Source organism: Sapajus apella, unplaced genomic scaffold, assembly GCF_009761245.1.
Source record: "Sapajus apella isolate SASKATOON/1434 unplaced genomic scaffold, GSC_monkey_1.0 scaffold172, whole genome shotgun sequence".
Lineage (NCBI taxonomy): Eukaryota > Metazoa > Chordata > Mammalia > Primates > Cebidae > Sapajus > Sapajus apella.
The window spans coordinates 47,834-75,456 of NW_022437112.1; positions in this window are offsets into that span (position 1 = coordinate 47,834).

A 27,623-nucleotide genomic window follows, 5' to 3' on the forward strand; every position below is an offset into this window, starting at 1 on the left:
CTTCACAGGCTGCTGAGAAGACACGAACCTACACCAATTTGTGAAACTTAAATGTGTCCAGGAATACCCTCTATTTCGTTGAATGTTTTTTGCTACATTCTGTTAGAGCCTTGACTTAATCCTATGACTGCACAGGAACCTGTGTGGCTAAGTAAAGGAGTTGTCTGGGTGTGAGTACCCTTCCTCCTCCTCCTCCCCTGCTCCAGCTCCTTCTTCCCTCCTCCTTCTCCTCCTCCCTCCAAGTTTTCTTTCTTTTTCTCCTTCTTCCTATTTCTCATCCTCCTTCTCCTCCTGTTTTTCCTTCTCTCTCTCTTCCTTCTCCCTCCATTTTTTCTTCTTTTTCTCCTCCTCCTCCTATTTTTCCTCCTCCCTTTTCTCCTCCAGCTCCTTCTCCCCCCTCATCTTCCTCTTCTCTCCCTCTTCCTTTCTCTTGCTTCCTTTTTTTCTTTCCATCCTCCCATCTTCCATTCCTTCCTTCCTTCTTTCTTCTCACTTTCAGCGCTCCACACAACCAGCCCCACACAGTCAAGCATTCCCAGATACATGTCAAGGAAATGTGATGAAAGGTACCAATCAGCCAAAAACAAAAGTAGGTCTGACACAGGTCAGATATGACTATGAAACCACCAGTGCCTCTGTTTCAGAATGGGATGGAGGTTGAAGGCTGAAGCACGGCCAACATAAAACACAGTCCTGACCGCATGACCAGCAATTCCACTCCTGGGTAATACAGGAAAGAATTGGAGGCCGGGTGCAGTGGCTCACACCTGTCATCCCGGCACTTTGGGAGGCTAAGTCGGGCGGATCACCTGAGGCCAGGAGTTCAAGACCAGCCTGGCCAACATGGTGAAACCATATCTCTATTAAAAATACAGAAAATTAGCAGGCCATGGTGGTACACGCCTGTACTCTCAGCTACTCAAGAGGCGGAGGCACGAGAATTGCTTGAACCTGGGAGGTGGACGTTGCAGGGAACTGAGATATTGCCACTGTACTCCAGTCTGGGCGACAGAGGGAGACTCCCTCTCAGAAAAAAAAAAAAAAATAGAGGCTGGGCATAGTGGCTCACACCTGTAATCCTACCATTTTGGGAGACCAAGACGGGAGGGTCACTTAAGACCAGGAGACTTTGAGACCAGCCTGCCTGATCAACACAGTGAGACTCCCATTGCTAAACATAATTTTAAAAAGAATTGAGACTCCAACAGATCTGTACACACCCACATTCATAGCAGCACCATGGGTCAGGCAGTGTGGCTCACACCTATAATCTGGCACTTTGGGAAGCCAAGGTGAGTGGATCACTTGAGCCTAGGAATTTGAGACCAGCCTGGGCAACATGGTGAAACCCAGTTGGTACAAAAAATACAAAAATTAGCCGAGGGTAGTGCACACATGTAGTCACAGCTGCTCAGGAGGCTGCGATGAAAGAATTGCTTTAGCTGGGGAGGCGGAGGCTGCACTGAGCTGAGATCATGCCACTGCACTCCAGCCTGGGCGACAGAGCGACACCGTCTCAAAACAAATGAACAAATAAATAAATGAACAGCAGCATCATGCACAAGAGCCAAAAAGTAGAAACAACTTAAATATTCGCCAGAGCATGAATGCATTTACGTAAATGTAGCTCACACATACGACAAACTATTATTGCACAATAAAAACACTGGAGCTCTCACACATGCTGCAACACGAACGCACCTTGAAAACATAATGCTAAGTTTAAAAAGTCACGAAGGTCTCATATTGTATGATTCCATTTACAGGAAAGGCCCAGAACTGGCAGAGACAGACAGCAGAGTGGTATTTCCTGGAAGCTTTAGATGGGGAGATGATTGCAGAGTGAGGGGCTATTAGGTGTAGTTTCTTTGTGGGTAATAAAAGTGTTGGATTAGCCATAGTGGTTCATGCCCGTAATGCACTTTGGGAGGCTGAGGTGGGTGGATCACTTGAGGCCAGGAGTTCAAGACCAGCCTGGTCAACAGGGTGAAACCCTATCTCTACTAAAAATACAAAAATCAGTTGGGCATGGAAGCGGGCACCTATAATCCCAGCTACTTGGGAGGCTGAGGCAGGAGAATCACTTGAATCTGGGAGGCGGAGGTTGCAGTGAGCCGAGATGGTGCCACTTCACTCCAGCCTGAGTGATAGAGTGAGAACTTGTCTCAAAAAAACAGTGTTTGATGATTGGCATGATCATTGCACAACACTGTTGTGCACTGAACACTAACTCACTGTTGCGAATGTACTAAGGCCATCCAATTGCACAAAGTGGCTAAAATGGTAAATTGTAGGTTACCTGCACCTTGCAACAATTAAAGCAGAAAACTAAAACCACACAGTCTCAGAGATGTCACACCTATCCCTCCATGGCTGGTGGCTGACATCCTGCTGGGACATGGAGCCAGGAAGAAGGTCCAGGATGGGCACTGGTTTTCATGTGGTTCCATCAGCAGTTTACTATGGACACCCTTTATTCACTGCACCATTTTTTGGAGCGCCTCGTGGTATCCAGGTCAAACCCTGAAGGAAATGGGATCCCGTCTGCTGCTCCCGTCTTTGGGGTTGCGTTTCTCCCAGTTCCCAGCAGTGGCTGTATCTCATCTGTCCTCTGAGCTCCTCTGAGGCTGAGCCTCAGGCGCAGCTGGATGCCAGGAACCCACCTGTGCACACCCGCCCAGCAGGGACCCTTTCTCCTCTGGGAACTGTTTGCCTTTCTGGGAGCCCCATTCCCCAGCCATGCAGAGAGTTGCAGAGAGCAGGCACCTGGGGAGCCTGGAGTAGCGGTGTTACCGGAGGTGAAGCCACATGGGTCTGCAGCAACCTGAATTCCTGCCTCCTCAGAAGAAAGAATTTGAGGGGTATAAGGTAGAAGGAGAGAATGAGGCAAGTTTGTGAGTGAAAGTTTATTAGAACGCTTCAGAACAGGACTGAAAGAAAGGAAAGTACACTCGGAAGAGCGCCAAGCGGGCAACTCGAGTCAAATGCGTGGTTTGACATTTACACTTGGGGTTTTATGCGTTGACATTTAGACTGGGGTCTTGCATCCCTTCTCCGCTGAGTCTTCCCTTGGGGTGGGCTGCCCGCATGTGCAGGGGCCTGCCAGCACTTGAGGGGAGCATGCGCAGTGTGTTTACTGGCGCTCACACGTGCTCGCTTGAGGCTTCTTCCCTTACCAGTCAAGTGTTTCTAGAGGAAGGTCATATACCGGTTGGCCTGTGTCATTTGCCTCTTGGTGGGCATGCTTGAGCTCACTCACCCAACTCCTGAGATCTTATTGGGAACTTGCTGATTACCAGTTTCAGGTGTTTTCTATGTATTGGGAAACTATCTTTCCCCGGTGCTGACTGTGACCAATTATTATTTTAAAGAGACAGTTTATCCACCGCCTGCCCATCATCTGATGGTCTTCTGACATGTCTGGTGTCGAGGGCAGGAAGAGGAGCGGGGGAGCCTGTCTCCTGCTTTCTTCATGCCTGACTTGCTACCTACCCTAACAGTAGTGTCAGAGGCGTGTGAACCAGAGCAACTCCATCTTAAATAGGAGCTGGGTAAATGAGGCTAAAACCTACTGGGCTGCATTTCCAGACAGTTGAGGGATTCTAAGTCACAGGATGAGATAGGAGGTCAGCACAAAATACAGATCATAAAGACATTGCAGAGAAAACAGGTTACAGGAAAGGAGCCGGCCAAAACCCACTAAAACCAAGATGGCCACGAGAGTGACCTCTGGTCGTCCTCACTGATACACTCCCACCAGCACCACGACAGTTTACAAATGCCATGGCAACGTCAGGAAGTCACCCTATATGGTCTTGAGACCCCTGTCCTGTAACAGTAGGAGGCACAGGGCCGGGCGCGGTGGCTCACGCCTGTAATCCCAGCACTTTGGGAGGCCGAGGTGGGCGGATCACAATGTCAAGAGATCAAGACCAGCCTGGCCAACATGGTGAAACCCTGTCTCTACTAAAAATACAACAATTAGCTGGGCGTGGTGGTGCATACCTGTAGTCTCAGCTACTCAGAGGCTGAGGCAGGAAAATCACTTGATCCCAGGAAGCAAAGGTTGCAGTGAGCTGAGATAGCGCCATTACACTCCAGCCTGGCGACAGAGCAAGACTGTATCTCAAAAAAAAAAAAAAAAAAAAAAGAGGAGGCACAAGACCCAAATTTGTTTAAATCCCCTTAGGGTAATTCCTAGGACCGCTCTTCCTCCATTGAATTGCAGCTGATCTCTACCGCTGCCTTGTAAAAAAAAAAAAAAAAATCATGCTTCCCTTGCAATTCCCTAAAACTCACTGGCCCAAACTCTTCTTTGTTTCATTCACAAGAAAATCTACCCAAAAAGAAACCCTGGCAACCACAGATGGGTGTCAGGTCAAACCCATTTCCAAGCCCTGCAGTGACCTGCCTGGCTGAGGCTGGGAGGCCTGGCCCCATCCCCTATCACCTGAAGGATCTCATTGCTGGTAGGCTCAGGAAGGACCCATCTGTCTGCAAAAAGCAAAACAAAACAAATATTTTAAAAACCAGGCTCTCCCTCTGCTTGGGGTGAGGCTTCTGTAGACAGATTTAGGGCAAGTCTTCAAAGGGACAGTTTGAAAGCGGAGTCTTGAGGTCTGCCTTTTCCCAAAGCCTCCTCCCCCTGGGGATCTGCAAGGGAAAGGACGGGGAGATTGGATTCCATCTACGTTGCATCTGCTTTGTTCTGAAACTCCCCAGGGAGACCTGCAGAGCTGGTTGCCTCCCTAAGCTCCACACCCAATCTTTTCTCTTCTCTCTTTTTTTTTTCTTTTTTTTTTTGAGAGGTCTCCAAGCTAGACGCATTCAATTCTTTCTGTATTCAACAAGATAACCTCTAAAAAACCTGTCTGCCGGGTTTTTAAGCACTCCAGTAGAGACGCATGCAAAGAAAAACATTTGTGGTGAAATGAGAGCTTTGACTGATGTTCTGTTCCTTAGCTCCTGGGGCAGCAGGAAAACACTCCAAGGAAACATCAGAACCCCAGGAGGCAGACAGAAGAGGACCCTGGCTTTCCCAACAGCCAAACCATAGCACTCGCTGCTCTAAACTGCCTTTCTGAGAGCTGTTTATTTTCCACATTTGAAAAGTGGCCAAGCTGAGTCAAAAGATCTTCCCGTGAAACAGCTAGCTCACTCAGGGGTCATTCTAAGTGCTGCAGATTTGGGCGAACACCTGTCTTTGCAAACCCAGCAACTTTTCCAGTGTACAATAAGACAACAGGAACACAGCCATTCTGGCCCTCTCTTCACTCACCTTTTCCTTTGCCGATGTGATTTCAACATCAAGTTAACTGGCAATTGCAGTCACCATAAAGTGCTTCCTTGCCAGTTTTAAAGTGTTGCCAGTTTAAAGTTCCAAATCGCCCAGGTATTTAAGATTGCCTTCTTGGAAGATTAATCCCTGCCTGAAAGCTTTTGTTTCAAATTGCTATTGATTGAATCATTCAGCCTTCAAAGGGAAGGAAATTCTAACACAGGCTACAATGTAGATGAAGCTTGAGGCTGTTAGGCTAAGTGAAACAAGCCAGGCACAAAAGGACAGCTAGAATGTGGTTCTGCTTATCTGAGGCCGTCAACCTAAAAGGAAGAAGCTGAGGGAAAATTAATATGGAGAGTTGATCTGGGCCAAGCTTGAGGCTTTTGCAACCTGGAAGAATAGATTCAAGTTGCCTGGAATATCCACGTAGACGCTCTGATTAGCAGTGGCTGCATGTGGATTTGTTTGTTTGACAGGGTCTCACTTTGTCACCCAGGCTGGAGTGCAGCGGCATGAACATGGCTCACTCCAGCCTCGACCTCCTAGGCTCAAGTGATCCTCCTGCCTCAGCGCCCCAAGTAGCTGGGACTACAGGTGCACACTACCACGCCCAGCTAATTTTTACACTTTTTATAGAGAAGCAGTTTTCGCAGGGTAGTGTTCTAATACAAAGAAATTCTTGCTGTTTACAGAAATGACATTGATTTGTGATTGGCTGTCTCAAGTTAAACCATAGGGTGGGGGTTGTGTTGTCCAGTGTGGTATTATCAGCCTAACTTATAGTTATGTGTGACAATGGTGAGCAGTTTCAGTAGATGTATACGTAGCTCAAAGCAGGGACTAGGACACGATCGCTGGCTCGTTTTAATGCATTTCTGGGCCTAATAATTTGAAAGTGCTCAAATTCCTCAAATGAAAGTACTTCTCTTTCCTGAAAATACTTGGAATAGTCAAAATCATCGAAACAGAAAATAGAAGGATGCTGCCACGGCTTGGGGGAGGAGGAAATGAAAAGATGAAGACACTATGTAACTGTTATGTGTATTTCAATACAATCCAAAAAATAGACGGCTGGGTGCAGTGGCACTGGGTTAGAGCGCCTGTAACCCCAGCACTTTGGGAGGCCAAGGCAGCTGGATTGCTTCAGGAGCTGGGCAACATGGCAAAGTCCATTCTCTACCAAAAATACAAAAAATATGCCAGGTGCAGTGGCATGTGCCTGTAGTCCCAGCCATTTGGGAGACTGAGGTGGGAGGATTGTTTGAGTCTAGGAGGCAAAGGTTACGGTGAGCAGAGATGGCACCACTGCACTTTAGCCTGGGCAACAGACAGACCTTGAAAAAGGAAGGAAGGAAGGAAGGAAGGGTGGGTGGGTGGGTGAAAATGTGCCATCCCCTTGTATAGTACACAAATTACATCTAAATAAAGCTATTATCAAAAAAAGTTATTGATTGAATGGAATCCTTTTTGTTTTTAATGTACAAATAAGAATGAATATTCCAACTGAGAATCTCCTCTAAAAAAGCAGAGAGCTGGGTGCAGTGGGTCATGCCTGTAATCCTAGCACTTTGAGAGTCTCAGGCATGAGGATTGCTTGGGTCCAGGAGTTTGATCTCAGCCTGGTAACATAGCAAGACCCCATCTCAACAGCAACAAAAAGACAAGAGGAGAGAAACACAAAGCCAAGACAAATAAGTTAATTACTCCCATCCTCTCCCTCACCTTCAGCTAGTGAGACTGCCACACTGATATGGTTTGACTATACGTCCCTCCCAAACCTCATCTTGAATTGTAGCTCTCATAATCCCCACATGTCATGGGAGGGATCCAATGGAAGGTAACTGAATCATGGGGGTGGGTTTTTCCCATGTTGTTCTCATGAGAGTAAATAAGTTTGATGGGATCTGGTGGTTTTTTTTTTTTTTTTTTTTTTTGAGATGGAGTTCTGCTCTTGTTGCCCAGGCTGGGGTGCAGTGGTGCAATCTTGGCTCACTGCAACCTCCGCCTCCCAGGTTCAAGCAATTTTCCTGCCTTAGCCCCTTGAGTAGCTGGGATTACAGGCATGCGCCACCACGCCTGGCTAATTTTGTATTTTTAGTAGAGATAGGGTTTCTCCATGTTGGTCAGGCTGGTCTCAAACTCCCAACCTCAGGTGATCTGTCTGCCTTGCCCTCCCAAAATGCTGGGATTACAGGCGTGAGCCACTGTGCCCAGCTGATCTGATGGTTTTACAAATGGCAGTTCCCCTGCATACGTTCTCTTGCCTGCCACCATGTAAGACGTGCCTTTGCTCCTCCTTCACCTTCCGCCATGACTGTGAGGCCTTCCCAGCCATGCAGAACTATGAGTCCACTAAACCTCTTTTTCTTTATCAATTACTCAGTCTCAGGTATTTTTCCACAGCAGAATGAAAATGGACTACTACATACACCCAAAGGTGTTATGTAGTAAATTATAATGGATCTTTCTGGTCCTCTTTGCATAGAAAGCGCTAAGAATGACCTCCTCTTTCTGAAAATATTGTCAGAGGCATTTGAACCACAGTGACTCCATCTTGAATAGGGGCTGGGTAAAATGAGGCTGAGACCCACTGGGCTGCATTTCTAGGAAGTTAGGCATTCTAAGTTACAGGATGAGATGACAGCTCAGCAAGGATACAGGTCACAAGGACCCAGATGATCAAACAGGGTGCAGTAAGAAGCTGGTCAAAACCTAGCAAAACCAAGATGGTGATGAAAGTGACCTCTGGTCATCCTCGCTGCTCATTATATGCTAATTAAATGCATTGGCATGCTATAAGATCCTCCTACCAGTGCTAGGACAGTTTACAAATGCCATGGCAATGTCAGGAAGTTACCCTATATTGTCTAAAAAAAAGAGGAGCTCTCAGCTCTGTGAGTTGCCCACCCCTTTCCCAAAAAACTCATGAATAATCTACCCCTTGTTTAGCATATAATCAGTGTATTAGACTATTCTCACACCGCTGTGAAGAACTTCCCAAGACTGGGCAATTTATAAAGGAAATGGGTTTAATTGACTCACAGTTCTGCATGCCTGGGGAGCCCTCAGGAAACTCATAATCATGGCAGAAGAGGAGGCAGGCATGTCTTACATGGTGGCAGGCAAGAGATCAGGTACAAGAGAAAGCAGGGGAAACTGCCTTATAAAAGCATCAGATCTCTTGAGAGCTCATTCACTATCATGACAACAGCATGGGGGAGACTGCCCCCATGATCCAATCACCTCCCACCAGGTCCCTCCCTTGATGGCATAGGGATTATGGGGATTACAATTCAAGATGAGATTTGGGTGGAGTCACAGAGCCAAACCATATCAATCCAGAAGTATCTATAAGTATAATCAGCTGAGCAGCCTGCACTGCTGCTCCACCTATGAGGAGCCATTCTTTTATTCCTTTACTTTCTCAATAAACTTGCTTTCAACTTTATGAACTTGCCCTGAGTTCTTTCTTGCGTGAGGTCCAAGAACCCTCTCTTAAGGTATGGATAAGGACCCCTTTCCGGTAACACTACCAGCTAATATTCAGGCCTCTGAGGCCCCTTCCTTCTGGAAAGGTAGTGCTTTAGTCTTGCTCTGAGCCCTCTCTGGTTTTTGCTTTCCCCATTCCTGGACCCAGGAAAAAGAAATAATGTGTGGGTGGAAAAAGGATACCTGAGGCTATAGCTGCTTTGGAGTTTCCATAAATGTCCTGTTAGCACAAAGCGTGGAGCAGCAGAGCACTGAAAAGCCAGTAGGCATGACTGCAACACTACTTGGAGACCAGGAGCCCTACTGCACAGTAGGATGCAGAAATGTCCAAAACAGATGGTGTTTATACCCATTGGAGCCTATAGTCAGTGTCCCCAGGGACCATGATGAGGGGGAACAAGGCTCTCCAGGAAGCTGTAAGTGGCTTTTCTCTCTTTAAAGCAGCAGTAGGGAGAATCCAGAGACTAAAGCCCACAACCAGCCACTTGTGCTGCCTATTGAGACTGGGGTTTAAAGTCTTGATAGCTCAATGCAGATACTTTCATTACCAGCTCTGAAACAGTCCCTATAATCTTCATGAAATTAATCATGGAGGAAGAGAGGGGAGAAATGAAAATAAAGCAAGCTTGAAGCCCATGCAGCATTCATCCTGAGTGCAGCCTGCTCTCTGCCCTGCAACTTCATGGTTGTTTGGTGCCTCTTGTTTTAGAAGCACATAGATGCTAGGTTATAGTTCCCCTTAACTGCTCTGTAGACAGCAACTCAAACATTGGGAAACATTACATTTTCCCTTTGAGATATTCTTTCACAAATTGGCTTTTCCTATTCCTGTAACCATCACTGTAGCTAGGCATGTGCAGAGATGCTTGCCTGGCTATAGTGATAGTGATAGGAATCTATACAGGGCATAAAATTTCACAGCACTACACATGCATGCACATTTCACATAAAACCCATGGAAATAAAATAATGTAATTTAGTGAAGAGTATTTGATATGGTTTTGCTGTGTCCCCACCCAAATCTCATCTTGAATTTTGACATGTAGCTCCCATAATTCCCACGTGTTGTGGGAGTGACCCACTGAGAGATAATTGATTCATGGGGGCAGTTTCTCCAATACTGTTCTTGTAGTAGTGAGTAAGTCTCATGAGATCTGGTGGCTTTATAAGGGATTTACCTTTCTGCTTGGCTCTCATTCTCTTTTGCCAGCCACTATGTAAAACGTGCCTTGTACCTTCCACCATGATTGTGAGGCTGCCCTAGCCATGTAGAACTATGAGTCCATTAACCTCTTTTTCCTTATAAATTACCCAGTCTCAGGTATGTCTTTATCAGCAGAAGAAAACAGACTAACACAGTATTGTACCAACATCAGTTGACTGGTTTTGATGGTCTACAATAGTTAAGTAAGATGATATAATTGGGGAAAGCTAAGTGAAGGGTCCACAGGAACTCTCTGTATAATTTTTGCAATAATTTGTATGTCTTAAAAATTATCTTAAAATAAAAAGTTAAAAACACTTAATGAAATGGATGACAGATCTATTCCCACCCATTGGAATCAGAGAAGAGGAAGATGCCAAATCGCTATATTCTAAGATTTGTTCAACTAGAGGAGCAGTGAATCGATCAGCGCCTCTGGACTATTGCCAGAGGTGATCAGTGGAAATATAGACTCCTGCATTTACAGGATACATTTGTTCTTCCAATCACTTGAATCAGATCCCGGTCAAATCTAAAGCTCATTGGATGTTTATGATGAACTGATATAGCCAGTTCTCATAACTCACAGCAGTCATTTTATAAAATCACCAGAAACACTGAACTGGCAAAGAATGAAACATTGATCCTGCAGGAAATATGAGGTTAGGTTCCTGTGAGCATCTGGTCACATTTTCATCAAATTAGCAATACACAGCCTTGTTTTAGGTGTGTTTCTGCTTAAGGCACGCTATTGAATATACATTGTTGACTCATTCTCATTGAACTAAGGTCAACAACTCTAACTCCTGCCTGAACACCCAAAAGAAATGTCTCTAACACACATATTTTCTCTCTAAGCAACATCACAACCTTCTTCCACTTAAGAACGCTGGACAGCCCTCCAGCACTATGCTTGGGGTCATTTTAAAAGCAAAATTACCATCAGAAAGAGGCTGCATTTCACAAAAATGCAAAAAGCATGGCACTCCATTTGCCACAACAAGGCACTTGTTTACAGTATTAGCTGAAATAAGAAGGCAGAGCATTGCCTTGTTCAAGCTTAGTCAGAAATGTGCAAACCAGGTGACTCAAATTATTTACTGCTTTAAATGTTCCTGAAAGTACAACAAGTATTAATTTGGGGTTATAAAGAAATTAGAGCAAGTAGTTGAATTTGCAAAGGGAGAATCTGCAAATAAAGGAGATTGACTCTACCTGGGTAACCCCCAAAAACCCTTGACCCCCGGCATTTATGCCCTTGTGTATACCTTTCTGTTGAACTGGAGTAGCCCTGGGATATGCTTTATCCAACACTATATGGCAGAGGGTGGCTGCACTCACCCCAGGTCTAAGAAGAACTGAAAGCTTCTGCTTTTGTGACATGGGGTAAGTCACCCTCTAAATACCTTGAGACAGCCATATTGTAAGCATGAATGATCCCTGTGGAGGAGAATCAAGGCCAGGCCAGTCAATAGCCATACTGAGCTTTTGGCCTTCAGACAGCATTCCTCTGCCAGGCCAATGTATGGGGCCATCTTGGAACAGAATGCTTTGGTCATGCCCAAGATGTTTCTGCTTATGTCCTAGGGAGCAGAGAAGTGCTGTGTCCACCAAACTCTGCCGTGTGGCAGGATTCCAAGCAGATGACTGAAATGGGCATAGTCATAGCCCTTTTTCATCTATTCTTTCTCTACCTGATACACACCTTGCTCCTAGGAGACAGTTGCCTTGACTTCTAAGACTGTTTACCCAAACCCCACTTGCTTTGAAATGCAAATATGCGTAGTCTCAATGCAAAGGATTTCTTCCAAGAATTAAAGAAATAAAACAGGATGCTACCCTTCAGCTCTTTTGAAATTTCTTTGGACCAACATCAGCCATCAAACAAAGACAGTCACTAGAGGGTCTGTATTTTTCTAAGAGTCTTTGTCGCCATTTTCTACTTTGTTTTTAGCTATGTTTTGCATCTGGGTGAGACTAACATGGGTTATGTGATGACCCAATATTTATTGCTTACTATTGCTACTCAAGTTCTTTCTTATTAGGTTCTCTCCAGGTGGGAAGGAGGCAAATATTGATGTGACGCAATGTTGAACAGTTATTCTATGACATGAAGGTCAATCAACTCAAAGTATATTAGTGATGACAACTCTTCATTTCACACAGCTGCCCTCTCAAAGTCCTAGAAGGACTCTGACCAGAAATAAATACAAGTACACAGGATTTATAAGTGGAATCTGCTGTGTATATATAACAAAGGGCAGTGAATGCACGAGAGTCTGTGCATCCTCAAGACACGGCCCCATGTGGCCCCAGTGGGTCTACAATGGGCAGGTCTAGACAGAGCAGCCCCAAATCTGTTAGATAAGAAACAAAACTCCCGAATCACGCGGGCGCCTTGATGGTGATAACTCACGTGTACCTAACTCTCTAGGGCTCCATTATTAGAGGTTTAAACTGGGAAACAAACTACGCATTGCCTTTGGTTGGAATGAATTCTTAAGCTCATTAGTTACCTGATAACTCCCAGAAAGTTCTACCACACATCTGTAGGGTGTCTAGGGATCTTCCGCAAAGCTCAGGTCCCAAAATAAGATTACTAATTACGTCAGAAACCGTGTTGCTAAGGGAAGCCTGCAGAGGGAGATAAAGAGGCGTTGTCTGAACGAATGCACCAGAACAGCCAAATTCATAGATGGCCAGTTTTGCTGGAGACAAAGAAATGAAACAAAGCCACCTGCAGTGCGTGGTACCTCAGTGTGGACAAAGTGGATCAGAGCCAAGAGTCAGGTTACAGCAAATTTCTACATATGCCTCAGAAAGAGTGGCCAAAAGGCAAACTCAATATGTGTAAGAATTCTCAGGAGAGTAACAGCTTAGGTTTCCTCCTATTTCCTTACAAAGCACCTCCTTGCTGCTTGTCCTGGCCCCCTTTGAGACACATCACCTGTAGGGGAAAATGCTAACATCAGGCATGCATTTTTGTTTGATCACAGTAACTTGGAAAGTTGAAGGATTCATTCTAAAATTAGAAGAGATAATTAGTAGAGCTGGGTCTTCTGCTCAGGGTCCCACAAGGCTGAAATCAGCAGAGCTGCAGTCTTATCTGAGTTATGGGACCCTATGCTGAGCTCTCTGGCTTTGTCAGGATTCAGTTCTTTGTGGTTATAGGGATAAATGGAGAGTGTGACCACGTGCTTAGTTTTATTCTGCGCCTCTCAGTGTGACTGGACAGTGATTCCTGTCAGAACTTGCTTTCTACCACTTTCACACATTGCCTGGGTCAGAACTATTCATTTGGAGCACAGTAAACAATAATTCACTGTTTTTTTGTTGCCAGAAAACCAGATGCAAGAAAAGGCAGGACATCGCTTAGCAACTTGAGGGGCACAATTACGCAGTTAGCAGGGCTGGGCTGTGGGAACTCGTCATCAGCCCAGCCCTCCTAAGACTACAAACACCTCTTGGGAGGTACGTGGGAGGAATAGTGGACAGTGACTCCTTGGCCCTTTGGTATCCCAGAATACTCCTGTCTTAATCCACTTAAGCTGCTGTAACAAACTACCATAGACTCAATGGATTAAACCACAGACACTTATTGCTAGCAGCTCTGGAGGCTGGAAGTCCAAGATTAAGGCGTAGCAGAACGTGTGCCTGGTGGAGACTTGCTTCCAGGTTCACAGATGGTGGCTTCTTGCTGTGTTTTCACATGGTGGAAAGAGGCAAGGGAGCTCTGGGCTTCTTTTAGAAGGGTGCAAATCCTATTCATGAGGACCCACCCTCATGACCTCACCACCTCCTAAAAGCCCACCTCCTAATACCATCACCCTGGGGGTTAAGATTCAACCTATGCATTTCGGAGGGACACATTTAGTCAACAGCAGCTAAGATTCCACTGTAAATAAACTGACCATTCACAATCTTTTCCAAGCAGCCACGTGGGAGTATTCTCCTTTTTTCTGTTCCTATAATGAAAAAGCAGAAAATACTAGATAGAAGTTTATTTTTATTTTTTTAATTTTATTTTTTTTGTGGGGGGGATGGAGTCTCGCCTTTGTCACCCGGGCTGGAGTGCAATAGCGCAATGTGGGTTCACTGCAACATCTGCCTCCTGGGTTCAAGCGATTCTCCTGCTCGGCCTCCTAAGTAGCTGGGACTGCAGGTATGCACCACCAAACCCAGCTCAATTTTTTTTTTGTATTTTTAGTAGAGATGAGGTTTCAACATGTTGGCCAGGCTAATCTCCAGCTCCTGACCTCAGGCGATCCGCCCGCCTCGGCCTCTCAAAGTGCTGGGATTACAAGCATGAGTCACTGTGCCCAGCCTAGAATTTTTTAAAAAGCATAAAAATGTTACCTAGGTTGAAGTTCAAAAGCTGTAGCTTAAATTGCTTCTAAAATTGACAAAACGAGTCATCTTCATTAGCCTGCATTTTTCGTTTACTTAGTTACTTTTGCAAACTATCTTTAGAAGGGAATTATAGACAAGGCACGTCTGGGAATACTTAGAGGAGGTTTTTCTTCCAATGGAAATGCAATCTATTAATAAATCAAAAATTGAAATATTTAAACTCAGAATATTTGAGGATTGCATATAAAACTCTATGTGAACACTTTAGCCAGTCTTCCTTGCAAAAAATACTTATTTAGATAGAGTAACATAACTACAAAAACGAAAATGTGGGCTTCTTAGCTTGTCATATTAGCTTATTGCGGTTTTTTGTTTTTTGTTGTTTTTGACATGGAATCTCACTCTGTCTTTCACGCTGCAGTGCAGCGGTGTGATCTCGGCTCACTGCAACCTTCACCTCCTGGGTTCAAGCTATTTTCCTCCCTCAGCCTCCCAGGTAGCTGACATTACAGGCGTGCACCACCGCACCCAGTTAATTTTTGTATTTTTACCTCTTGGAAGAGGTAGAGATGGAGTTTCACCACGTTGGCCAGGCTGGTCTCGAACTCCTGACCTCAGGTGATCCGCCTACCTTGGCCTCCCAAAGTGCTGGGATTACAGGCATGAGCCACTGTGCCTGGCCCATTGTGGTTTTCTTCATGACATTTTAAAACAATAGTGATGTACCCATAGGAAATATGAATAGTATGAATAAAGCAATTATTCGAACTTTATATATAAAAAGCAAAACTTCTCAAGTGATGATTTCCGGTCTGGTTATGTGACGATCCCGTCTAAAAGGTGACCAAGCTTATCAGGTCCAGAAGGAGTAACAAAAGTTTTCTTCAAAGAGCCAAAAAAGTAAATACTTGGAGCTTTGTCTATTGAAAGAGCTTTATCACAAATTATTCCATTGCTGTGGCAGGAAGCAGCCCTATACATTATCAATAGGGAAATGAATAAGTGTGCATGTGTTCCAATACAACTTTATTTATAAAAGTAGCTAGTAGGCCAGATTTGGTAACCTTAGTTTGCTGACCCCTGAAATAGATCAATGAAGACTTCTAAGACTATCGAGAATTTTGCAGCTGACATACGATGCATAAGAATCTCATTCGGGGCCGGGCGTGGTGGCTCACGCCTGTAATCCAAGCACTTTGGAGGCCAAGGCGGGCGGATCACCTGAAGTCGGGAGTTCAAGACCAGCCTGACCAACATGGTGAAACCCCGGCTTTAAAAAAAAAAAAAAATCTCATTGGGATCAATCATATTCCTGGATATCCAGTTAAGTTTTCTATTTTATTTTCAAAGAAGGTACCTCTGCCTCTATGCCACAGTTTTGTCCTGAATCTAAATTCTTAATGAGGAAAGTTCTAGAGACTCTCAACGTGGGCTTTCCTGCTCTCTTTTGCTTCTGCATTAGTGACCGCAATCTTTCAAGAGGCTTCCAGGAGAAAGGCCCCCTCATTATCAGAAGCTGAAATTCTCTCTCTAAGTGTTCTGTATTGAGCTTTAAAAGTCAGTCTCATCAAAAACAATGCATGGCTTTGCTTAAGCTGTGCAGCTTTAAATCCACATGAAATCTAAACTAATACAGGGAAGATGCAGCATTTATAGCCAGCAACATCGCTGGAAATTCCCAGAAACAATAACATTCTGGTTCCTCCAGGCTTTCTTGTCTGACTTTGCATCCATCTTTCCTTGCTGCTTCTTTTTTGTTGTTCTTTTTTAATCATGAAGAGAATATTGAAATATAACCTTAAAAAGAAAAAAGAGGCCCAGGCGTGGTGGCTCACACCTGTCATCCCAGCACTTTGGGAGGTACAAGTGGGAGGATGACTTGAGCCCAGAGTTCAAGACCAGCCTGGGCAACATAGCGAGATCCCATCTCCACAAAAAAGTTTCTAAAATTTGCCAGGCTTGGTGGCACGCACCTTGGTCCCAGCATCTCAGGAGCCTGAGACAGGAGGATCACTTAAGCCCTAAGTTTGAGACCAGTCCAGTTAACATAGTAAGACCTCATCTCTACAAAACATTTTTAAAAATTAGCCAGACATGGTGGCACACACCTGTGGTCCCAGCATCTCAGGAGGCTGAGACAGGAGGAGTACTTGAGCCCACAAAGATTGAGGCTGCAGTGAGCTATGATCACACCGCCGCGCTCCAGCCTGGGCAGTAGAGTGAGACCCTGCCTCTAAAAAAATAAAAATAAAAAAAGATTGCTTTTGGATGTCAGTCCAGACTTGGATATTATGAGAAAATGCAAATGGAAATGTATTTTAGCAGCATTGAAGAATCATCCCTGAGAAACATCTTTCTGGCTTGTTGCATGCAAACAGCAATTCCACCTGCATAGCCTGTCTGCCACTGCCCCCAGCAGGTCAACTCCCTTGGGACAAAATACTGTAGATGAATGCTCACTTCTCTTATGGAACCTGGTCAGTTAGGGGACGGAGATGACTCCACCTGACCTCATCTGCAAGTTTCCCCTCTCCATTCCAGAACCTCAGATCTAAACATCACGCTCTCTGGTTTCACTGCAGCCACTTGACCTGTGCTCTTTCTGTGATTGTCACCCTAAAAAGATGATTCTCCCTAACCTCTTTTATCCCATAATTCCTTCACATTGACACCTAACGCAGACACACCAGAGAATACAGAAAATCAAGTCCAGTGAGAAAGCAATTGACAACTCTTTGCTACCAAATTCCCCTCAAAGAAATAGTAGGCTGCTGCAGTGGCTTACACCTGCAATCCAAGCACTTTGGGAGGCTGGGGCAGAAGGAGTTCAAAACAGCCTGAGAAACATGGTAAGATTCTGTCTCCACAAACAAATATAAAATATTAGCTGGGCTTGATGGTGTGCACCTGTAGTCCCAGCTACTGAAGAGGCTGAGGTGGGAGGATCGCTTGAGCCCAGAGTTCAAGGCTGCAGTGAACTAAGATCACACCACTGCATTCCCGCCAGGACAACAGAGTGAGACCCCACTCAAAAAAGTAGACACCTTCATTTATTAATTTTCTCAGCAACCAATATTTATTTGAGTTAGTATTGTATGCTCAGGAACATACCAGATACAAAGGCATATAACAGAAAATGTAGCCAACAATGCCTCTGCCCTTGTTGAGTTTAAAATCTTGTGGCCAGAGGGGTAAGGCTTGGTGGCACATGCCTGTAATCTCAGCACTTTAGAGGGTGCAAGGTGGGAGGATCGTTTGAACCCAGGAGTTTGAGACCAGCCTGGGCAATATGGCAAAACCTCGTCTCTACAAAAAATTTAAAAGGTTAGCTGGGCATGGGGGTACACACCTGTAGTCTCAGCTACTCTAGGGACTGAGGTGGGAGAATCACCTGAGCCCAGGAGGTCGCCACTGCAGTGAGCTGTGATCCAGCCTGGGCAATGGAGGGAGACCCGGTCTCTAATTAATTAATTAATTAAAATCTAGTGATCAGAGAGAGCTGATAATCCAATCAGCTCAGCTCAAGAAAGTGTCAGAGAGTAGAAAAACAAAGCAAGGTGATAGGATAGAGAGGGTCCTATTTCCTGAGATGACGTTTGAGTTGCGATCTGAAGGCTGACCACACAAAGACTTAGGGGAAGAGTTTCCTGGAGGGCAAAAGAGCTTTGTGGACACCACACAAGGGTTGCACACTTTACAGGACACATAACAGGCACTCATGCATAGCTGCCATCTGTAACCCAAGTCACAAGTTGGTGAATCCACCGTATGGACCCATTTCCCCAACGGCATTCCACAGAATCAAAGTGGGACTTTTTAAACCTACGAATGTTGATTCAATCAAATGTCTGACGGCCACACCTCCCACACTCCTTCAAGGTGGCCCATGTCAGTGGGTGCTGCGACCCAGCTGTTGTATCAAGTTATTGAGCAAATCAAAACGACCTCATACACTAGGACCATAGTTCAGATAAAAAGCTGAATTGTGGACATTCCTTTTGTGTTTGTGGTGCTCATCATGTTTTTAAAGATGAGAAATGTTGGAACTTGAATATGAGCAAGCGCATACACACACTTATGTTGAGCTTTATATATGTGCATGCATGTGTATAAATGTACATAACATATTCTTTTACACACACTTTTTATATGTGTATATGTATATAATTTATTCACATATATACACATTATTTTAAATTATATATGTATTATTTTAAATTATATATTATTTATATATAAGTGTATGTATATATTACACACATTATATATGTTATATATAACATATACACAATTTATAATACATAGACTTGTCTACATCACATATAATACTTATAATGTATGTTACATAATATATAAATTTTAAAAGAACACATGCATATATGTGTATACATACACATACATATAAAAATATGCGTAAAAATATATATTATAGGCACATATATACACACATCCATACATACAATGTATATATGTTATATAAATGCATACAATATAGGTCGGGCACGGTGGCTCAGGCCTGTAATCCCAGCACTTTGGGAGGCCGAGGCAGGCGGATCACTGAGGTCAGGAGTTTGAGACCAGCCTGGCCAACATGGTGAAACCCCATCTCAAGGATATGAACAGACACTTTTCAAAAGAAGACATTTACGCAGCCAACAAACATATGAAAAAAATACTCATCATCACTGGTCATTAGAGAAATGCCAATCAAAAACCACACTGAGATACCATCTCATACCAGTTAGAATGGCGATCATTAAAAAATCTGGAGACAACAGATGCTGGAGATAATGTGGAGAAATGGGAACGGTTTTACACTGTTGGTGGGACTGTAAATTAGTTCAACCATTGTGGAAGACAGTATGGCAATTCCTCAACAATCTAGAAATAGAAATACCAGTTGACCCAGCAATCCCATTACTGGGTATATACCCAAAGGATTATAAATCATTCTATTATAAAGACAGGGTCTCTAAGCCTCAGGACTCTTCACATGCCTAACATAAACACACACCACATGTGTATACATATGCTACATACTGCACCCACGAAACATGCATGCACACATACACATGGAAGGCACACCACACACATGCACACACACACCACACATGTATGCACGTGCATACAGACACAAGCACACAAACACATGCACATCACACACATGCACACACGTATACACCAAAAACATATGTACACAAACTGCACACATGTGCACTAAACATATCACATGTGCACAAATATCCCACACATGTCTGAACATATGCATGCATACTCACAAAAGCATACTACACATGCATAAAAACACACAATACACACCACAGACATGTATGCACACATAAACATCACACATGTGCACATATGAACAGCAAATACATATCAAACACATACACACTATACATGCATGCATATACACTTATACACATGCCTGCTTGCACACTGCACACATTAATGCACATAGATGCACACACCAAACCCTCAAGATAGACACACATGCGTGCATACCTGCAGTGTACATACACGCACTCAATGCACACCATATAGAAACACAGCACACACATACATCATGCATGTGAACACACATACAATGAATATGTACATGGTCATGCACATCATACATGAACACAGGCATGCACATTACATACACATACATGCCTGCACACAGACATATGCATGTGCACACAGGCTCACACACCACTTCACCACTGGCCCTGGGGAAGGTGGGATGAGCTACATTTTTTTTCTGCCTGTGAGCCCAGTGTGAGCAAATGAAGTGACAGCGAGATGCCAGCAGAAAACAGAGTCTGCGTGTCAGGGCACCACAGTATTGGCCATCGCCTCTTCCTCCAGGGTCTTTGCTCAGCAGGCGCTAAAGAGGCCCCAGTTGTCACAAGACCACCACTGTGGAGGCCGTGCCCTAGTCCACTCCCCACTTCAGTTCTTGTTCAAAGATATCATATGGAACTTGCTGCTTCAGGTACCAAGAAGAAGAACGCTGCTCTTAAAGACGTTGCTCTTTGTGAAAATCAATTCCATGTTGACATTCCAGTTTTGTAATCGTTACAGAGCAATGCATTTGCAGTTATGAAATCCGGACTCTACCAATCAAAGGGAAGCAATTTCCAGTCTTCTCAGGTCTTCTTTCTTCCATCGAATTAAAATTCAACATTGAATGAAGGGTCCCAGATGACTATTCAAAAATTGATGTGCTCTGTGGTTGTAAAAATAATGCAGAGATGGATGGAGATGGCGTGTATGCTTCACTCTCACTTCTCCAAAAATCCTCACCAAAATAAAAATACGGAAGTACAACTGATTGAAATAAGTGAAAGAAGGGTGTGGGTGTGGAAGAGAGATTATTCAAAGTCAGAAATTTCTACTGTCATCTGAGCAACAGAAAGAAGAAGTGGGTAAAATCTGAAGTCATGGTGTTCATGTTTTTTATTAGGCTAAATAGTATAAAACTTTGGAGTTACACTCACGATGCATGCAAATATAACTGCCAGTTCATACATTACCAATTAGTAAGGTCATGTTCTTCTGTTTAATACACGAAATCAATAAAAATGGAAGTTCTATGTAATCCCAGCACTTTGGGAGGCTGAGTGGGTGAATCATTTGAGGTGACGAGTTCAACCAGCCTGGCCAACATGGTGAAACCCTGTCCCTACTAAAAGTACAAAAATTAGCTGGGTGTGGTGGCGCATGTCTGTTAATCTCAACTACTTGGGAAGCTGAGGCAGGAGAATCACTTGACCCTAGAGGCAGAGGTTGCAGTGAGCCAAAATTGCGCCACTGCACTCCAGCCTAGGCGACAGAGCGAGATTCCATCTCAAAAAAAAAAAAATACAAAACAAGTTCTAATATTTTTCCATAGCAAAATAGATCATCTCCCTGTCTCCCTGAAGAACACATCCCCTTCTTTATAAACGACTCATCTAGAAGAGTCACACCACTGCACTCCAGCCTAGGCAACAGAGCGAGATTCCGTCTCAAAAAAAAAAAAAGAAAAGAAAAGATTGTATATATCCGTGGTGTACAATATGATGTTTTGAAACACATATCTATAGCAGAATGGCTAAATCAAGCTAATTAGCATATGCACCATCTCACATTCTTATCATTTTTTGTTAAAATCTACTCGGCAATTTCCACACATACAAAAACATCCTTATTAACAATAGTTATCATGTTGTGCAATAGTTAAGTGAACTGTTACATTGACATGTAATAGAACATGATGTCATCAAAAATCATAAACATTAGGACTTGGTAAAGACAGGGGAAAATGTTGTGTTTTAGCGAAATTGAATAGATCACAGCATTGACATCAGAGGTTGATACACGTGTCTCTGTATCTGTCCTCCACAAGCTGGGTAGACATATGGTGAAGAAATAATCCCTAGCTGGGCATGGTATCTCACGCCTGTAATCCCAGCACTTTGAGAGACTGAGGCAGGCAGATCACTTAAGGTCAGGAGTTCAAGACCAGCCTGGCCAACATGACAAAACCCCATCTCTACTAAAAATACAAAAATTAGCCGGGTATGGTGGCACATGCCTGTAGTCCCAGCTACTCAGGAGGCTGAGGCGGGAGAATCACTTGAATCTGGAAGTGGAGGTTACAGTGAGCTGAGATCATGCCACTGCACTCCAGCCCAGGCCACAGAGCGAGACTCCATCTCAAAAACAATAAAAAAAGTAACAACCCCCCCGCCACCACGCACAGATTCTCCATCTGTAAAGTGCAGAAAATAATGACAGAAACTTGAACCCTGTTAATCCAGCCAATCTGGGAGATCAACAGAAGTTTGCCCCAGCTGGGTGCGGTGGCTCATGCCTGTAATCCCAACAGTTTGTGAGCCGAGGCAGGAGGATTACCAACGACCTGGAGTTCAAGACCAGACTGGGCAACATGTGAGAACCCATCTCTACAAAAATTGTTTTAATTACCTGGACATGGTGGTGTGTGCCTGTAGTCCCAGCTACTCAAGAGGCAGAGGCAGGCAGATCGCTTGAGCCCAGTGCAAGTTTCTTTGAACTGGCTGCACCATAGGTCATACCCTAAGTCAAGCCATGGTGACCCCCGTGACCCACACGCACACCTCTGGATGGCCTCCCAGAATTAGAAAATCTGAGGTAACTGGAAGACCACAAAAAGAGGAAGAATGATCAACCCCTGCGGCACATAATTAACTTGAGACATTCGCTATTGTTCCTTACTCCCGCCTTAATTGATAAGGCAATTAGACTTTGTCATCGACCTTAATCAACCTCATGGTCCAGACCCTACGACCCCTTCCCAGCTTGCAAAAACCACGCTAAACTGTAACCTCTGTTACTTTCTACTGCCTACCCAAACCTATAAAACCAACTCCTAATCCCCCGCTGGTTGCAGACTCTTTTCAGACTCAGCCCGCCCACACCGGGGTGAATAAACAGCCATTTTGCTCACACAAAGCGTGTTTGGAGGGGTGGGGGTCTCTTCATTCAGAGCGCGCTTTTAACACCCAGGAGGTCGAGGCTGCAGTGAGCTATGCTCGTGCAACTGCACTCCAGCCTGGGTGACAGTGAGATCCCGTCTCTAAAAAAACAAAGCTTAGCCTTGTTTAGTGCTGATGAAGATCACCATGGGGACAGGGTGGGTTTAGAGAGTTGGAAGGGGAGACCCTTCTATAAACAGAATCTGAAATAGAAAAATTATTGATTATCAGTCTTATCACATTTTATTATTATCCTATTTCAATCTGATGAAATAGGATAGTGGGATGTGGGTCATACAATTTTTTCTTTTTTTCTCCTTTGGTTTCATTTGCTTTTCAAGGAGGTTTCTTTTTTGCTGTTGCTTTTAAAGGGACTTTCCAGATCAGAAATCAATACGACCCATTAATTAAACATAAAAATGTTAGGCCGGGCGCAGTGGCTCAAGCCTGTAATCCCAGCACTGTGGGAGGCCAAGGCAGGTGGATCACGAGGTCAAGAGATCGAGACCATCCTGGTCAACATGGTGAAACCCCGTCTCTACTAAAAATACAAAAAATCAGCTGGGCATGGAGGTACATGCCTGTAATCCCAGCGACTCAGGAGGCTGAGGCAGGAGAATTGCCTGAACCCGGGAGGCGGAGGTTGCGGTGAGCCGAGATCGTGCCATTGCACTCCAGCCTGGGTAACAAGAGCGAAACTCCGTCTCAAAAAAAAAAAAAAAAAAAAAAATGTTTGCGGGTGTGGTAGCATGCACCTGTAGTCCCAGCTTCTTGGGAGGCTGAGTTGGGAGGATCACTTGAGCCCAAGAAGTTGAAATCAGCCTTGGCAACATAGGAAATCCCATCTCTTAAAAAAAAAAAAAAAGTTAAAAATCAGCCAGGCATGGTAATGCACCTGTGTTTCTAGCTACTTGGGAAGCTGAGGTAGGAGGATTGCTTGAGCCCAGAAGTTCGAGGCTGTAGTGAACCATGAGGGCGCCACTGCACTTCAGTCTGGGTAACAGAGTGAGAGCCCATCTCTAAAAAAATAATTATTTTAATATTGTATAAAGGGTCTATATGATCTTGCAATTTCCAGCAGGTCTGCGCATGTCATGAGTCATTGTCCAGTCAAGGGAGGCTTGCCTTGAGTCAGGGGTCCAGCCCTGATCCTTTGAGCAATCCCTGAGTGTTAGAGGTTGGGGACAGGATCATACAATGGGTAATAGGACAGGGAAGGTTGGCGTTTTCCCTGTTGGAGGTGAGATGTCTTTTGTAGTATCTCATGCAGCTCCCAACTGAATCCCCTTTTGGGATAATTGCCTTGGAGCTGGTTGGTACAAGGAGAATTGAATAGGCCGGGTGTTGTGGCTCAGGCCTGTTATCCCAGCACTTTGGGAGGCCAAGAAGGGTGGATCATCTGAGGTCAGGAGTTCGAGACCAGCCTGACCAACATGGCGAAACCCCGTCTCTACTAAAAATACAAAAATTAGCTGACTGTGGTGGCGTGCACCTATAATCCTAGCTACTTGGGAGGCTGAGGCAGGAGAATTTCTTGAACCTGGGATGCAGAGGTTGCTGAGATCGTACCATTGCATACTCCAGCCTGGACAACAAGAGCAAAACTGTCTCAAAAAAGCAAGCAAGCAAGCAAGGAAAGAGTGAGGAAAGAAAAGACAGAAAGACAGAAAGACAGAAAGAAAGAAAGAGAGGGAAGGAAGGAAGGAAGGAAGGAAGGAAAGAAAGATTCTACGTCTATTCCAATATGCATGCTTATAGATTTAGTTATTTTTGAAACTCTGTCCCTGTAAGCTGCTGCTAATACAAATACCTGCCAGGTGAGTTACCTTGATTTTTTATCCTCTGCACACTAAGGATCAGCTAGGGAAGTAAGAATCATTTTCTAATTCATAGATGAATAATGGTTACCAAGAACAATTGCATTTTGTAGGTTTACCCGTAGAGACGGAAGGCAGATGAATTATTGCCAGGGTCCAGGGAAAGGGAGCGATTGTCGCCCACCATTGTGAACGTACAACATGCTGCTAAATCATGTTCTTTACAATTATTCTATATTAAGTGAATACATATTTTAAAAAATGGAAGAAATTACATTCTAAATCCCAAAATTTTGATAAAAAGAGGCACATATTAAGCATAAAGCCATCAACATTTTGCTTCACCATATTTACCCTGACTGTCTCCTTGTGTCATTTGTAAATTCAATATGCTGTCATTAAGTGGCAGATGCAATCACAGACCCCCATACAGAGGGGCTGCGGAGAAGCCAGGATCTCCATCTGCCCCACTGGCAAAAAAGTCAACAATGGGCAAAGAGCCCAAGGGCCGGCTGAGTCAGAAATCAGTGTCCCCTCCCAACAAAGGTGCCCAAATTGTCAGAGGCCTTTGAACCAGACCAACTCCATCTTGAATAGGAGCTGCGTAAAATGAGGCTGAGACCTCCTGGGCTGCTTTCCCAGGAGGTTAGGGGTTCTAAGTCACAGCATGAGACAGGTGGTCGGCACAAGATGCAGGTCATAAAGACCTTGCTGATAAAACAGCTTGCAGTTAAGAAGCCGGCCCAAACACACCAAAACCAAGATGGTGATAAGAGTACCCGCTGGCCGTCCTCACTGCTACACGCCCACCAGCGCCATGACAGTTACAAATTCCATGGCACGTCAGAAAGCTACGTTATATGGTCTAAAAAGGGGAGGCATGAATAATCCACCCCTTGTTTAGCATATCATCAAGAAATAACCATAGAAATGGGCAATCAGCAGCCCTCAGGGCTGCTCTGTCTATGGAGTAGCCATTCTTTTATTCCTTTACACTCTTAATAAACTCGCTTTGGCTTTGCACTGTGGACTCGCCCTGAATTTTTTCTTGTGTGAAATCCAAGAACCCTCTCTCGAGGTCTGGATCAGGACACCTTTTCTGTAACAAAATGAATGAAGAAGAGCCATGGCAAAGGCTGTCTACTTTCCGTTCTTCCTCATCGCAGAGGGATACATTGATTTACCATTATGGAACCGAATAATCCAACGCAACTCTCCAGTGACGCTTTTCAACCTGGTTGCATTTTTATGTAGACTAAAAATTAAAAGCAGACAAAAGGCAAAACTATAGTGAAAGTAAAAAGATCACTGTCAGGGTTCTGGGGGAGGGAGAGGAGGAGGAACGCAGGAAGCATAAGGGATTTTGAGGGCAGTAAAACTATTCTGTATGATATATCTGCAGATACTATTCCGCATCTACAAGTCATTCTCTATCTGTCAAAACCCACAGAACTGCACAGCATAAAGAGTGAGCCCTCATGAAACCCGTGGACTCTGGCTAATGATAATGTCCCACTATCAGCTCAGCAATTGTAACACGTGTACACACTAACGCAAGGTGTCAATCATGGGGCAATCTTTGTTGTATGTACAGACAAGTGGGTCTAGGGTAACCCTAGACTTTCTGCTTAATTTTTTAATAAACCTGAAACTGCCCAAAAAGCAGTCTATTCATTTCAAAATAGAATAAATGGCCTTTGCAGCAACTTGAATGGACTTGGAGGCCATTATTCTAAGTGAAGTAAGTTGGGAATGAAAGGCAAAAACCCATGATATGAAGTGAGTGTGTTCTCACTTACAACGGAGAGTTGAGCCACGAGGATGCACAGGCATAAGAGTGATACAATAAACTCGGGGACTTGGTGGGCACTGGGGCAGGGGCGAGGGATAAAACAGTACATATTGGGTACAGTGTATACTGCTTGGGTGATAGGTGCATGAAAACCTCAGAAATTATTACCACTATTAAGGAGCTTATCGATGTAACCAAAACACTACCTGTTCCCCAAAAATTATTGAAACAAATTTTAAAAAATGAAAAATAGAATAAAGCTAAAAAATTAACTACATAAAACAGACAAAAGGAAAACCACCCACCTTGCCCATGAGTGTGCTCTGCGCAACTCCTTGCATTATAAGCATTACAGAACAAATAAAAAACGATGATTGAAAAGATGCAGGGATGGCCGGGCGTGGTGGCTCACACCTATAATCCCAGCACTTTGGGAAGCCAAGGTGGGCGATCACTTGAGATCAGGAGTTTGAGAGATAAGCCTGGCCAACACGGCGAAACCTTGTCTCTACTAAAAATACGAACATCAGCTGGACATGGTGGTGTGTGCCTATAATCCCAGCTACTGGGGAGGCTGAGACAGGAGAATTGCTGAACCTGGGAGGCAGAGTTAGCAGTGAGCTGAGATCAGGCCACTGCACTCCAGCCTGGATGACAGAATAAGGCTCTGTCTCAAAAACAAAAACGAAAGAAATAAAAAGTGCAGGGAGTCATTATATTTTTAGTGAAACCAATGACAATAAGAAGAATAATAATCGGCTGGCTGTGGTGGCTCGTGCCTGTAATCCCAGAACTTCTGACTTCAAGTGATCTGCCTGCCTTGGCCTGCCAGAATGCAGGGCTCCAGGCATGACCCACTGTGCCTGGCCAATAACCTATTTTTTTAAATGATAACAGCCAGGCATGGTGGTGCACGGTGGCTCATGCCTATAATCCCAGCACTCTAGGAGGCTGAGGTGGGAGGATGGCTTGAGCCCAGGAGTTTGAGACATGGTGAAACCCCATCTCTATAATAAACTAATAATAATGATAAAAATTTTAAAATAACAATAATAAGAATAAGCAGTATTCATTTAAAATGATTAGACATCCCAAACCAGTCTTCTTCATCTCTACACATCATCAGCAAAATGCAGGTTTTTAGCTACAAAATAGATGTATATTTTTCAGGCCAAATTCCCACTTTTCTTTTTTTTTTTTTTTTTTT